General features: G+C 36.6%; 1 long non-coding RNA gene across 1 annotated transcript in view; it reads left to right on the top strand.

Moving 5' to 3' along the window:
* The first annotated feature begins 9768 nt into the window (after positions 1-9768).
* Positions 9769-14167, top strand: part of LOC123565921 (uncharacterized) — a 30495-nt gene continuing 26096 nt past the window's right edge. The window contains exon 1 of the long non-coding RNA XR_008370785.1: positions 9769-10162. This is a non-coding gene — a long non-coding RNA (uncharacterized LOC123565921). The remainder of the gene's footprint in view (positions 10163-14167) is intronic.

Below are 14167 nucleotides of genomic sequence, written 5' to 3'. Positions count from 1 at the left end.
ACTGCAAACGCAATTTGTCCGACCTCAAGAATTACCATAGTCCTAGCAATTTTCAAAGTGTCACTAAATTTGGAAAATGCCCTAAAATATCTTGGCGTAAAAATGTACGAGGTGATTTAAATATTTCAAAAAGCTTAACTTGTTTATAAATTTTACCTACATATTCTTTAAGTTTACGTAATTTTACTAAGCTAGATAAAAATTCTACTGATCGATAGAAAATGTAGAAAGCGACTGCTAAGAAATGTTTTGAGCGTTCCGAGCCGGTGGCGCTCATGTGCAGTCACCGTATCCGATGCGATCTGATGTACATGCGCAATGCACGCAGCTGAGTCGAAGATCGAACACTTGGAGAAGATGTAAATGCAAAGTGCATGTACATGAGCCGGTAATGATGCCCGTATAGTAATACAAAGCCGTACGTTAAACCGACATCGATAATCAATTGACGCATGCGCAGACAAAGACATAAGTGAAATGAAAAGTTGACATTTGTGTACAAGAACAAATCAGCGAAAATACATCATCCCAGGCGATGACAGTCACTAAAAGCGGTCTAAAACAAAAGCGAATAATGAACACTTACTTCAGTTAATAATGATCGCGAGTTGTGAAGGTTCATAATACAAAATAGATGGTAACAAAACCGGTCTTGTATTTAAAGATAACCGTATATATTACACATGTATTAAAGAAACATGCATGATTAATTGACATGAAACTGTGAAAACCTGTAAGTTTGTACCCCCAGACGTCACAATATATTACTATACAATCTTGGTCAAGTTCGATTGTCAGCCAGTTCAGAGCAGTATTTTCAGAGTAATGGCATTTGAAAGGGTCAGAATTGCAAAGATTGACATCTTCTGCTCAATAAATAAATTAATTATTTGTATGTAGTTTCGTAATTTTTTTATTTTACCGTTGTTCACATTTGCACATGAATTGTGCAGGGGTAGAGGAAAACGAATTTGTGACAATGGCGTAATTATAAAAGGGTAGGGAGGCATGCCCTGTACGAAAGATTCACCTAAATGGTGCAGTCTGACGAATATTGGAGCGAAAGTAATTTGAATCAATGTCATCCTTAAAAGTTTTAAATATTCCAAGGTTTGGCCAATGTTATACACACTATGCAAACTTAAAATATCTAGCACTGACCTGTATTACCGACTGCTCAAAGCAGCAGGTATGTAAATACTATAGAATATTGTAGGTATTTGCCTTAACTGCCGTTTAACTGCACTAGGTTATGCTGTTTCTCTGTCATCTGTAGGAATTGAACTAAGCTTTTTGTGGGGTTGTGTAGGGAGATTGTGAGGCAATAGATGCATATGTACAGCACCTGTAACTGCTACTAAAAATGCTTTGTGAGCTAGGTGAGCAGAATATTTCTTCTTTAAATAGACCTTTGATGTCTGAATTGTTCGCAATTGTTCCAGCGATATTTCAATCTGCTTGGTATTCAGTAAATTACATTTTGCTTTTTGTGTTTTTTCAAAGGCAGACAGAGGTTAATTCTGGAGAAAATAATTACTCGTATTAGAATTGGAAGGCTAGCTGAAGTAACAATATGATCGTCCTTGGTGCTTAAAGCGTTCAGTTTCAGATCATCCTATATCCTCATTATCTTAGTCTCATCTAAAAGAATCAGTAATTGTAGGATTAAACTCGTGTTCTCTTGTTTGATGTTCCGACACCTTATTATTGGAACACAGGTTGACTATCGAAAGAATGACCGTTTCATAAGGAAGAAATACTCTGAATAGACACTTATGACGTTCCAAAGCCGACAAATACTTGATCAGTCTCTTAGATTTTCTGGGACACTAGTTCAAAGACGTCGGATTGGGACAGCGCGACCAACGTGCGAGGTTAAACAGGCAACAAAGTTTTATTTATCATAATTATTAACATTTTCAGACCAAAATGTAGGAAAAGACATGTTCTCTGTTACTAACACTCTCCTTGAGCATCTGCAGGCGTTTATATACCACCATATCTACATTGTATAAACATATAAACATGTATACTCTCTCTCTCTTTACGGATTGAATCTAAAGATCAAACGTACATCTGCCCACTTCTACGATATAGTCAAAACATATATAATTATATGTAAGGATACTGAATATATGACCCAGGGAAGTGCCTACGCCTTTAGTATCTTGAACAATGGTTTGGGTCCAATCGCTAAGGTGACTATGTCTTAGACTAGCTGACAAACGATGTAGAATGTCCTTTGTTAAAACGTAAAGCTGGTGAGACCAAATATCTCAGATATAGAATTTTCCTCTGGCTACCTTGCCTAAATGATTCGTGTACCAATGATTCGTAAATGATTTTAATTATGAGCTAGACAATTTCAGGGATCAGGCAAATCACTAAATGTTTCAAACTAACAATTTTCAATTAGCTCAAACTCCTATAGGCTGGAGACTCTATACTTGACTGGTCTTTTTGTTGAAGTTCCCGTCAGACAATGTCTTTGAATCAACAACATACGAGTCCTATCGCATAGATGCTCGGCCTCTGTCCTCTCAACTCTATATGAATGCCCTGATTCCTGGATGCTCAGCGCCTATATGCTATCATATATAGCATTCAACTACCATATAGGTATTATCCCCGATGCCTTGGCTGTACTTCGCCAATAATGCTGAGCCGTCTGTAAGCTGGAACCCTCCTACTCTCTCAGTAGATTACCAAACTCTGGGTCTCTGTCTCAGCTTCCCGATGCTCAGCCTATATATGCATTCGTCTATAGCATTCAATTACCTTTAAGGTAAAACTCCTATGCGCTTGCCCTATAGCTCGAAACCTTATCGAAATTCTGCTACTCTTCTTTAGTCTACGAACTTCTATTTTTTCCTTTTAATAATTTATCCGCCCTGACAGTGTAGTTGCAATAACTTCCTTATCAAGGTACTGGGATAAATTATTAGTTGAATCCTCGATGTGTTTTCTTCTACCGCTGGATACCGAATGAGCTCTCTATCATTCATCTACCTATTTATACCCCAGCAGACGTGCTATTTTTAGAACTTGTTTCTGATTGGTCCAAATTTATACATTGTGTCTTATAACGAGTACCTGCTCTATCAAATATCTGGTTCCCTTTAATTTTTGTATATGGCATAATGTGCGAAGCTGGGACCCAGTCATTCACATAATGAACCCAAATCAGCCACAAACGACCCAAATTCTATTAATTACAGCAGCTCAACAATAATTATAGCAATTACAACATAAAAAAGGGAGTCAATCACTATCTGTGCTTATGTGTTACGTTATCAATATATCAGATATACAAATTATTCTGACAATAGCCCCCTTCTCAAGAAAATACTCTATGTTTTTCATAAACATGAAGAATAATTTGTAAACAAATCTTTTTTTTTTTTGTTTTTGTTTTTTTTTTTGTTTTTACTATTTCTCGATTTTTTGTGTTAAAATCAGTCACATCATATTCTGTTTCAAGTAATCAATTATTGTCTACTTAAATAATCAGCGCATACATTTTCTGTACCTTTAATAGATTCAATTTTGAATCTGTAACACTGCAAAAACAATGCCCATCTCATAATTCTTGAGCTTTCTACTTTACATTTCTGTATGTAACTCAATGGGGCATGATCAGTCTGCAGGATGAACTCACTGCCGTACAAATACTTCGGAAATTTCTTAACACCAAAAACTATTGACAAACATTCCCTTTCAATTACCGAGTAGTTCCTTTCTCTTTGGAGCAATTTCTTACTGGCATATGCTATGGGAAATTGTCCATCTTCATACCTCTGAAGAAGTGCTGCTCCAACCCCAGTATCTGAAGCATCACACTGTAATATAAAAGGTCGTGAAAAGTCTGGTAACCGTAAAATAGGTGCTTGTGTAAGCAAGGTTTTCAAAGTATGAAAAGCTTTGGCATGTTGTTCTTCCCATACTACAGTATTGGGTTTCCCTTTCTTGATTAAGTCGGTCAGTGGTGCTGCAACTTCGGAGTATGATGCTATAAATTTTCTATAATAACCAGTTAAGCCAAGGAAACTCCGTACTTGTCTCTTAGTCTTAGGTTCTTCTGCATTCTTTATGCGCTCTAATTTATCATCTTCCATCTCCAGCTGATCATTTCTGACCTTATGCCCAGTGAATGAAATATTATCATATCCTATGAGACACTTTGACGGTTTTAGTGTAAGCTTTGCATCTCTAACCCTCTTAAAAATATCTTGTAGCATTGACATATGTGTGTCCCATGTTCTTGTGTGACCTAAAATATCGTCCACGTAATTGTCAGTATGTTTGCATTCTGTCAATAATTTTCGCATCATTTTGTTAAATGTAGCACCTGAATTTATCATGCCAAATGGCATTTTCCGAAACTGAAAACTTCCCTCATATGTTGTGAATGCTGTCAAGTGCCTGGATTGCTTCTCGACAGGAATCTGCCAGTAACCTTTGCTGAGGTCTAATTTTGTGAAGAATTTATCCCCATGAAGTTTTGACCGGATATCTTCATCATTTCCCATAGGCTCCGTATCAAATTTCGTTATAGAATTCAACCGCCTAAAATCAATACAAAATCTGTTTGTATTATCTTTCTTTTTCACCATAACGATTGGAGAGTTGTATGCAGAGGTAGCAGGTTCAATGATTCCAGCGTTTAACATGTGTTGAACCTCTTGGTTAACCTCATTACGTTTCGCATATGGTATGGGGTATTGTTTGACTCTAACAGGTTCTGTGGTTGTGAGTTCGACCTTATGTTCTACAAGATTCGTCGTTCCAGGACTTTCTGTGAAAATGTCTTGATATTGTTTTATAAGCGACTTAATTTCAGTAATTTGGCTTTTAGACAAATGAGGATTAATTTGTACATTTTCATATGTTTCTGACCCTCCTATTCTGACAAGGTCGAGCAAATTTTCGTCATCAACTACCCCAGTCTCTGTGCTAACATCGGCCTCGATCACGGCGACACTTCCTGCAAAAATATCTTGTCTTTCTTCGTACTTTTTGAGTAAATTGATATGGTAAAGTCCTATTTTGTCACCGACCTTTACTTTATAATCCATTTTATTGACTACATCTACTACTTCATAAGGTCCTTTCCACTGGAGCATCAGCTTATTGTGATTAGTTGGTAAAAGTAATAGAACTTTATCACCGATCTTCAAATTTCTGTTTCTGGCACTCTTGTCATAATGGTGTTTGTACGTTTCTTGTGCTGCATGAAAACTTTCTCTAGCTACCTTACATGTTTCCTCCAGCCTATTCCGTAAGTCTAATACATACTCATATGTGTTTCTCGTTTCTGGTGTTTCAGCTTCAGTCCAAAGTTCTTTAAGTATTTGCATAGGTCCTCTGACTGTCCTGCCAAAGAGAAGTTCAAATGGTGAGAATCCTGTACTTGCCTGTGGAACCTCTCGATATGCAAACAATACGGCTGACAAATATCTATCCCAGTCTTTTGGTTTTTCTTGACACATCTTTTTCAACATACTCTTTAAAATACCATTCATACGCTCACAAAAACCATTGCACTTTGGGTTATACGGAGTTGTGAACATTTGTTTCAGGCTGATCAGCCTACATACTTCTTCCATCAGCTGTGAGGTAAACTGACTTCCTCTGTCACTCAAGATTTCGGATGGAAATCCTACTCTGGAAAATATATCTAGCAAAGCTTCAGCCACCCGTTCTGTCTCTATCCTAGGTAATGCAACTGCCTCAGGATATCTTGCGGCATAGTCGACCACGGTAAGAATATACCGATTTCCTTTTTCTGAAACAGGAGCAATGGGTCCTATTAAATCCACAGCCACCCGATGAAATGGTGTCTCCATTATTGGCATATCTCCCAATGGAACCTTTCTAACTTTTCCTTTTGGGATCATTTTCTGACATATATCACACGACCTACAAAACCTTGTGACATCACTAGTTAACCCAGGCCAGTAAAAACTTGTTTGTATCCTATCAACTGACTTTCTTATTGATAGGTGTCCTCCAACTATTGATTCATGAGCTAAAGACATAACCCTTTTTCTGAACTGAGTTGGAACTACAATTTGCTTTATCTCCTTGATAATACTGCCTCTCTTTTCTTCGAAGGTTCTATACAATACATCCTTCTTAACTTCGTACATAAATGTAAATCCACTCTTTGTCTTCATTTTCTTCTTATCAGAGGCACACGTCCACAGCTTTCCTAAGGTATTGTCTTCCTTCTGAGCTTTTTTTAATTGCTCGACATCCAGTTCATCCTGTTTAGGTTCTGTGACCTTCAAAGGTTTTATTGGCTGTTTTTCTTTCTCAGCCTGTGCTCTCGTTACCACAGCTGCAACAATATTTTCTTTTGACGGAGACTGTTTTCCGTCCCTATTACTCCAGTTAATGTCTGGTCTATCAGAAGCCCCTTTTATATTTCCTATAACTAAGTCGCAGATCAAAGTTGTTAAAACCATGGCTTCAACTTCTCCTGTAAAATATGGTGTATCAACCTGTATCCTTGCTGAAGGAACTATCCTTGTACGCCCATCAATTGCAACCATAAGATACTTCTTATCTAACATTTGATTCTCTGATACGAAATCTTTCCTGACTGCCGCCAGCTCACACCCTGTATCTCTCAAAACCTGAACTTCTTTATCACCGATATATCCTTTCTTCAATATCAAGTTCCTTTCACCATTTGTTGAATCAATGGTACAGGTGCTTGCTATAACCGAAATGGATTTTCCATGTGCTAACATAAGTCGTCCATCTTCTATGCAGTCTTTTAACCGTTCGTCTTCTAATGATATTGCTATAACTGAGGCTGCAACTTTTCTGTCATCCGACTGTCTGTCTTTCTGCGCTTGGCCTTCCTTTCTCCAGTCTGTGGGTGTAGAATCTTGCATGCCATGCCTATTTCTCTGTCTTTCCTCATAGGATCCCCTACTAGCTAAAGCAGCACCACTTATTTTTCTCTTGGATGGGTCTCTGCATTCTCTAGCTATATGACCTTCCTTGTTGCATATAAAACATACAGGCTTTTTAAAAGCTGGCCTTTCTCTTTGTTGGGGCTGAGATGAAGGTGGCATACTTAGACGTTGTGGTGGCCTATTGGATGAGGAATTATTTTTTAAAACCCTGTTCGAGGTTATAGTACCACCATGCGCTTCAATGTACTGTTCTGCTAACTGCGTGATCTCAGCTCTCGATTTTGCAACTCTTTCCTTTAAGAACAAAGCAAGGTCTGTGGAACATGTTTGGATAAACTGTTCTCTGATCATAAGGTCTTTCAGCATTTCAAACGTATTGTCAACTTCTGCCATTTCTGTCCATCGACTGAAATACCTGTCCAGCCTTGCCATAAACTGAAAAACAGTTTCACCACGCTCTGGCTTGCATTCCCTGAACTTCAATCTAAAACCTTCTTCTGTTAACTGATAACGCTTCAGAACTGCTTTCTTCAATGCCGTATAGTCATTGGCTTGGTCTGGAGGCATGCTTGTGTATACGTCCAGGCCTTTTCCTGTAAGTAATGAGCTGAGGCTCACAGCCCATGTCTCTTCTTTCCATCCCTGGCTTTTTGCAAACCGCTCAAATCGCTCGAGGTATGCATCCATATCATCCTTACTTTCCTCGAACTTTGGGAGTCTCGGTCGTAGTGTCTTACTACTCAGGTGCTCTGTGCTTTTATCAGATCCCAAAGCTCCGGCATCAGCCTTTATCCGTAGTATTTCCAACTCATGCTCTTTCACAATCCGTTCTTTCTCTAAACGTTCCATCTCAAACAATCTTTTCTTTTCTGCCTGTTGTTCCTCATAATGCCGTAACTTCTCGGCCTGTTCAAGCTCAAAAAGTCGTTTCTCCTTAGCTTCTTGAGCCTCAAACCTACGTTGTTCATCATCATGACGTCGCCTTTCTTCATCTCGTCTAAGCATACGTTCCTCGCGTTCCGTGTACTCCTTCTCTTTCCTATCCACAAACTCTATGAGCTCTGAACCTGAGAGACCCATACGTTCACCCATCTCAACCCATTTATCGTAGTTCATCTTTAAGCTTTAGGCTGGAACTAACTCTAAAATTCAACTATATGTGACCCAAACTACCTTCAGTCACAGCGCCTTCTGGAACACCAACAGAACGTTAAAACCACTAGTCTCTGTACCTCCTTGGATATAGATCCCGGACGAGCCCCCAAATTGTCAGGATACTGGTTATATGACCCAGGGAAGTGCCTACGCCTTTAGTATCTTGAACAATGGTTTGGGTCCAATCGCTAAGGTGACTATGTCTTAGACTAGCTGACAAACGATGTAGAATGTCCTTTGTTAAAACGTAAAGCTGGTGAGACCAAATATCTCAGATATAGAATTTTCCTCTGGCTACCTTGCCTAAATGATTCGTATACCAATGATTCGTAAATGATTTTAATTATGAGCTAGACAATTTCAGGGATCAGGCAAATCACTAAATGTTTCAAACTAACAATTTTCAATTAGCTCAAACTCCTATAGGCTGGAGACTCTATACTTGACTGGTCTTTTTGTTGAAGTTCCCGTCAGACAATGTCTTTGAATCAACAACATACGAGTCCTATCGCATAGATGCTCGGCCTCTGTCCTCTCAACTCTATATGAATGCCCTGATTCCTGGATGCTCAGCGCCTATATGCTATCATATATAGCATTCAACTACCATATAGGTATTATCCCCGATGCCTTGGCTGTACTTCGCCAATAATGCTGAGCCGTCTATAAGCTGGAACCCTCCTACTCTCTCAGTAGATTACCAAACTCTGGGTCTCTGTCTCAGCTTCCCGATGCTCAGCCTATATATGCTATCGTCTATAGCATTCAATTACCTTTAAGGTAAAACTCCTATGCGCTTGCCCTATAGCTCGAAACCTTATCGAAATTCTGCTACTCTTCTTTAGTCTACGAACTTCTATTTTTTCCTTTTAATAATTTATCCGCCCTGACAGTGTAGTTGCAATAACTTCCTTATCAAGGTACTGGGATAAATTATTAGTTGAATCCTCGATGTGTCTTCTTCTACCGCTGGATACCGAATGAGCTCTCTATCATTCATCTACCTATTTATACCCCAGCAGACGTGCTATTTTTAGAACTTGTTTCTGATTGGTCCAAATTTATACATTGTGTCTTACAACGAGTACCTGCTCTATCAAATATCTGGTTCCCTTTAATTTTTGTATATGGCATAATGTGCGAAGCTGGGACCCAGTCATTCACATAATGAACCCAAATCAGCCACAAACGACCCAAATTCTATTAATTACAGCAGCTCAACAATAATTATAGCAACGACAACATAAAAAAGGGAGTCAATCACTATCTGTGCTTATGTGTTACGTTATCAATATATCAGATATACAAATTATTCTGACATTATATATATATCCAAAATGTATTGTTGTTGAACAATACGGATAATATAGCGGGAAAAAAGATTGAAGGAAATGCCTCTGTGGAAGATCAGTCCCAATCAGCCAGCCATCTTATTAAGGAAGCTTATATCATACAACAGTGTAAGCTTATACAGTCTTAGGATGAAAATATTTGAAGTCTTGAGTGATTTTACTCATGAATTCCATTTTAAGTGCTACATACAAATGTGCTGTATAATTCTCCATGTAACTATGTTTCAATTTTGCATTCTCCTGAAGATCCATATAAATAGTGAAACCGGTTGAGATTTTTAACTTGTAATTTTACTGAATAAACAAGTGTCTTGTATTATGTGTAAGAGATTCGATATAGCAAATTATTTACTCGTTGGACATAAAAAATACAACTAAATTGTTACGTCGGTGGTTTAAATGAGGAAAACTGAACAAGGAAGGCGGGATAATATTCTTTAATATTTGCAATTTTCCTGGTACATTTGTAAAGGAACAAACCTATGAAAGTCGTGCTTGCAACAGGGATATCAAATAAGGACAAAACTCAAACGCTTAAGGAAATGTAGATACCAAAATCAACATCAACATCAAGTAGATTGAATGACTTTTTTGTCCTTGTTCCTTAACAGCGAGGTCCTATTTAAATGAATAAACCTTGCAACGTACAACAAATTACCATTTTGCTGTGAAAATACAACTTCTGCACTTTTTCATTATTTGGATATATCAGCGAGGCCAGTTATAATGGTAGATAAATCATTATTTACTTTTAATATTATTAAGTGCATTTCAGCGTTAGTCTACATAGAAGTATAACCGTAACTCGTATGATATGTAAAATATTATTATTCGCATAATTATAATACTTAAAGATAGTATGTTTTGATTTTGTTAAGGTAGAAAGATTCTTTCCAGCATTAGTTATAAGATGTATAGTATGATTGTAATTGTTGAATGTATAAAACTATACTAGGTTTGAATAATACTGGTAATAATTCCAATATTATTTTTTTGTCTTCTGTCTATATATATGTACGAGTAAAAATGCAAGTAAGCAACACTGAAAAAGTTAAATATTTTTTACATATGCTATAAAATAATACATGTCTGTATTCAATAGGATGCAATCAATTATAGACTTTGCACAGCTGTAAAATCTGAATTGTTTATATGTACGTGTTCATTAACATATTTTGTTCAATCGCTTTTTGCTCTTCTGTTTATACGTAAATATTATGATCATTTTAGCGTTCCTTTTCTTCAGTTATCGGCCAGTGTATATATTGAACACATACACGTCCTTTTTAAGTGCGAGAAATGTAATAATATCACAGACCTGTTACAGAATTATTTATTTTTCGCAACCTACGTGGAAACACCAAACTTAGGAAGACATCTAGTAGACTTCGGGACTCGAACCAAAGAGATATGGAACAAGTGACGGGCTTATTCATTCGGCTTCATATATCCTTCAAGCTGAACACAATCTTTTTTTTAATCTATATGCATATTCATATTTCGTTTGTATTTACTTGATATGATAAAATATTTCATTATAACATAGATAAAATCTCAAGTATAGTAGACGCAACTTGACCCCGATGGTTGACCTTTGTATTATAATACATAATGAGGCACAACCTATTATTGAATAGGAGTGTACGTAAAACACGAGCTGCATGAGAAATTGTGAAATTATAAATTAGTTTATTGGAAAGTTTTAACTGATCAAATGTAAGTATACATACTTTGATAATGCCCCGCAAACAAACTAATTCCATATAAATATACATGGCTACCCTAATCACCCTTTATTTCTGCAATGAAATTATCGATATGAATAATCAGCCGAAGGTCAACCATCGCGGTCAAGTTGCGACTACTTTTTTTTTTAATATCTCCTTAAATAATTATTTAATTTAACACAGACTGATAAAAAGGACTGAAACATAACTATCGTTTATTCATTTGTACATCCATTTGCATTGATAAAACATTCATTTCTACATCAAAAACAGAAAGAGAAAAACGAAATGAAAGTTATAAACAATATAGGAAAATATAGTACTAATCCGCCGACAATATTTGACAAGTCATTTTGTCAACAAACTATAAATAACCACGGTATATTCCCAAACGGATGTATACTTATAATAGATAGAAATATGTCCTTATCATATGATAAACTCTAAGTAAGGTTTGGCCCAGTGGATGTGTTGGTTACTTGTCACGCAGGCGATGTAAGTTCGAAACCTGTGGAAGGCGAGGTGTGTGTATATTTTATGTATTTTTGTGTAGCAAAAACATATGAGCCGCACCATGAGAAATCCAACATAGTGGCTTTGAAAGCGACCAGCATGGATACAGACCAGCCTGCGCATTCGCGCAGTCTGGTCAGGATCCATGCTGTTCGCTTTCAAAGCCTATTGCAATTAGAGAAACTACTACCGAACAGCATGGATCCTGACCAGACTGCGCGGATGCACAGGCTGGTCTGAATCCATGCTGGTCGCAAATTTAAAGCCACTATGTTGGTTTTCTCACAATGCGGCTCATATAATAAAAATAAGTTACATTTGCCTTCCTTGATTTGAAAACATGTTGTTTTTTTATATTTTTCTTGTTAGTTTTTTTTTTTAATTATCAATCATTTATTTTATTATGAAGTATACCAAATGTTAATACAACATATGCCTTTCTCACCGACAGTCCATTGTTCTCCAAAGACTCGTTACAGTTAAAAACGTGGTCATAGCTATTTTAGCCATTTTATATTAAATTACGAGTAAAATTACGAATTCTGTACGCATAATTCGTGAAGCACTAGAAAATCAAGATAACTATACAGTTGAATAAGAAAATACCATGCGGGAAAAAAGTTCAGCCGACCGGATTCGAACTCGGTATCTTTCGGTTACTACGACAGCGCCGTTATCCTCTGGGCTACGTAACCATACAGGCTACATGTGTAGAAACATAATGATAATTCAGCACAATATACTTTTAGTAAGGTAAACATTGGAAAGTGAACACAATATGACGTCACTGTCAGGTATACCTGGTCGGATAGTACAAGGACATTGAGAACAATGTGTCTGTATCAGCGAGTAATTAAACTCCCATTATATCTTAATAACATTCGAACTGAAATGTGCTTTAGTATTAACACCAAGCATCAATAGGTTCGATCGCGAGATTCGTTAAATATTTTTTTGTGTTGGAAGTAAATTTGCAAATACTCAGAGATATATTTCAGCGAAGACTATATTATGAACAATATTGTACGTATTCATAACAAATTCAGTTAGCATTTACTGCTTTTAAGTAACTTTTAATTTGCATTAAATAAAGACCAGCCCAAACACTGATTATTAGGTCAACGCAATTAACACGTTTTGCATATTAAGGACGCTCGCTACAGTTTCGTATTTTTTTTCTCAATAATAGATTCTGATGAAATGTTTTATAAAAAGATCATGTTATGATGTATTGAAAAATAAAATAAAAATACTAGGTCACCAGCTTTGTTTCAATTTAATTTGCCCCTAGATATGGTGCTATTTTAAACATTTTTCAAAATTTCTGTAATCCTAAAATATCTTTCAGTAAAGTACAATAATCAGCATAAATTTGATTATCTAAGCATTTTTATAACGGAAAACAATATATCTATTTGAAACATGCTCAGAGAAATCAAAAGAACATGATTTTGTAAAGAAAGGAATACTTGTTTAGCAGACCCAAGGGCTAGTTTTGCCTATTTTTGTCAGTTTTAAGTTGGTACTTCTGCTATTTTATCGAGTTTCACATAATAGAATTTAATCAAACTCTGCACATACCTTTGGTTATGTCTACCTAATCTAAAACAAAAAGAAAATTGATAGGTCACCATATTAGATTTCGCTTAAATCAAATTACAATGAGGTGGTGTGTGGCGGGCATTTATACAACGCAGGTTGGTACGAAATACTCTTTCATTGTTTGAGCAAATGACTAAGAAATATATATATAAAATTATCAAACGGCAGATTTCTTAATAAGCGGATTTTAAGGTGTTTCTGAAGCATTTTGATGGCATAGAACGATGAAAGTTTCCGCCCTTTTTTCAACGAAACCTATAGTTTACGAATGTACGGTACGGGATAAGAAACAGCTGTGACTCAATGTAGAGTTTGAGCGCTGGTATAAATAACAGACTCCAGTATATGTCGGATTGAAGCAATATGAACTAAAAGTACTTTAAATGTATATATTTTGTAACCATGGTGATACTTACCCTAACCTTTAGTCAGAATATTATACATTTTGTACATTAAATGCATGCGAACATACAATAATTTGCGGATTTTTGCCGTACGCGACATCAGATAATCACTTCCGGGCATGCACAGAAGACCGCACCAAGTCTGCAGTGAGCTACATCGATAAATTGGCTAGTGTTGGGGTAAATATCGACCCGTCCGGAAAAACTGTAGCGAGTGCCTTTAACAATAAAAGACAATATAAAGATGACTAGCTTCGTTTTTATAAAGTACTATGTTCATTTGTCACAACAGTAAAATAATGATTGTGGAAATAACTCGTTCCAAGAAAATAAATGACCTCATAGTAGTATTTATTTCGAAAAAAAAAAAAGTTTCTCCATACTATTGATAACGCCTTGAATTTCTCTTTATTTAAAGGAGAAAAGCCGAAAACTGTCGATTATGTAAAAGAATGGACAAATCGAGGCGCGACGCGCCGAAATCGTAG

Source organism: Mercenaria mercenaria, chromosome 1 (genome assembly GCF_021730395.1).
Source record: "Mercenaria mercenaria strain notata chromosome 1, MADL_Memer_1, whole genome shotgun sequence".
NCBI classification, from domain to species: Eukaryota; Metazoa; Mollusca; class Bivalvia; order Venerida; family Veneridae; genus Mercenaria; species Mercenaria mercenaria.
The sequence above is the reverse complement of the archived record's forward strand: the minus strand, read 5'-3'. Positions and strand labels throughout refer to the sequence as shown.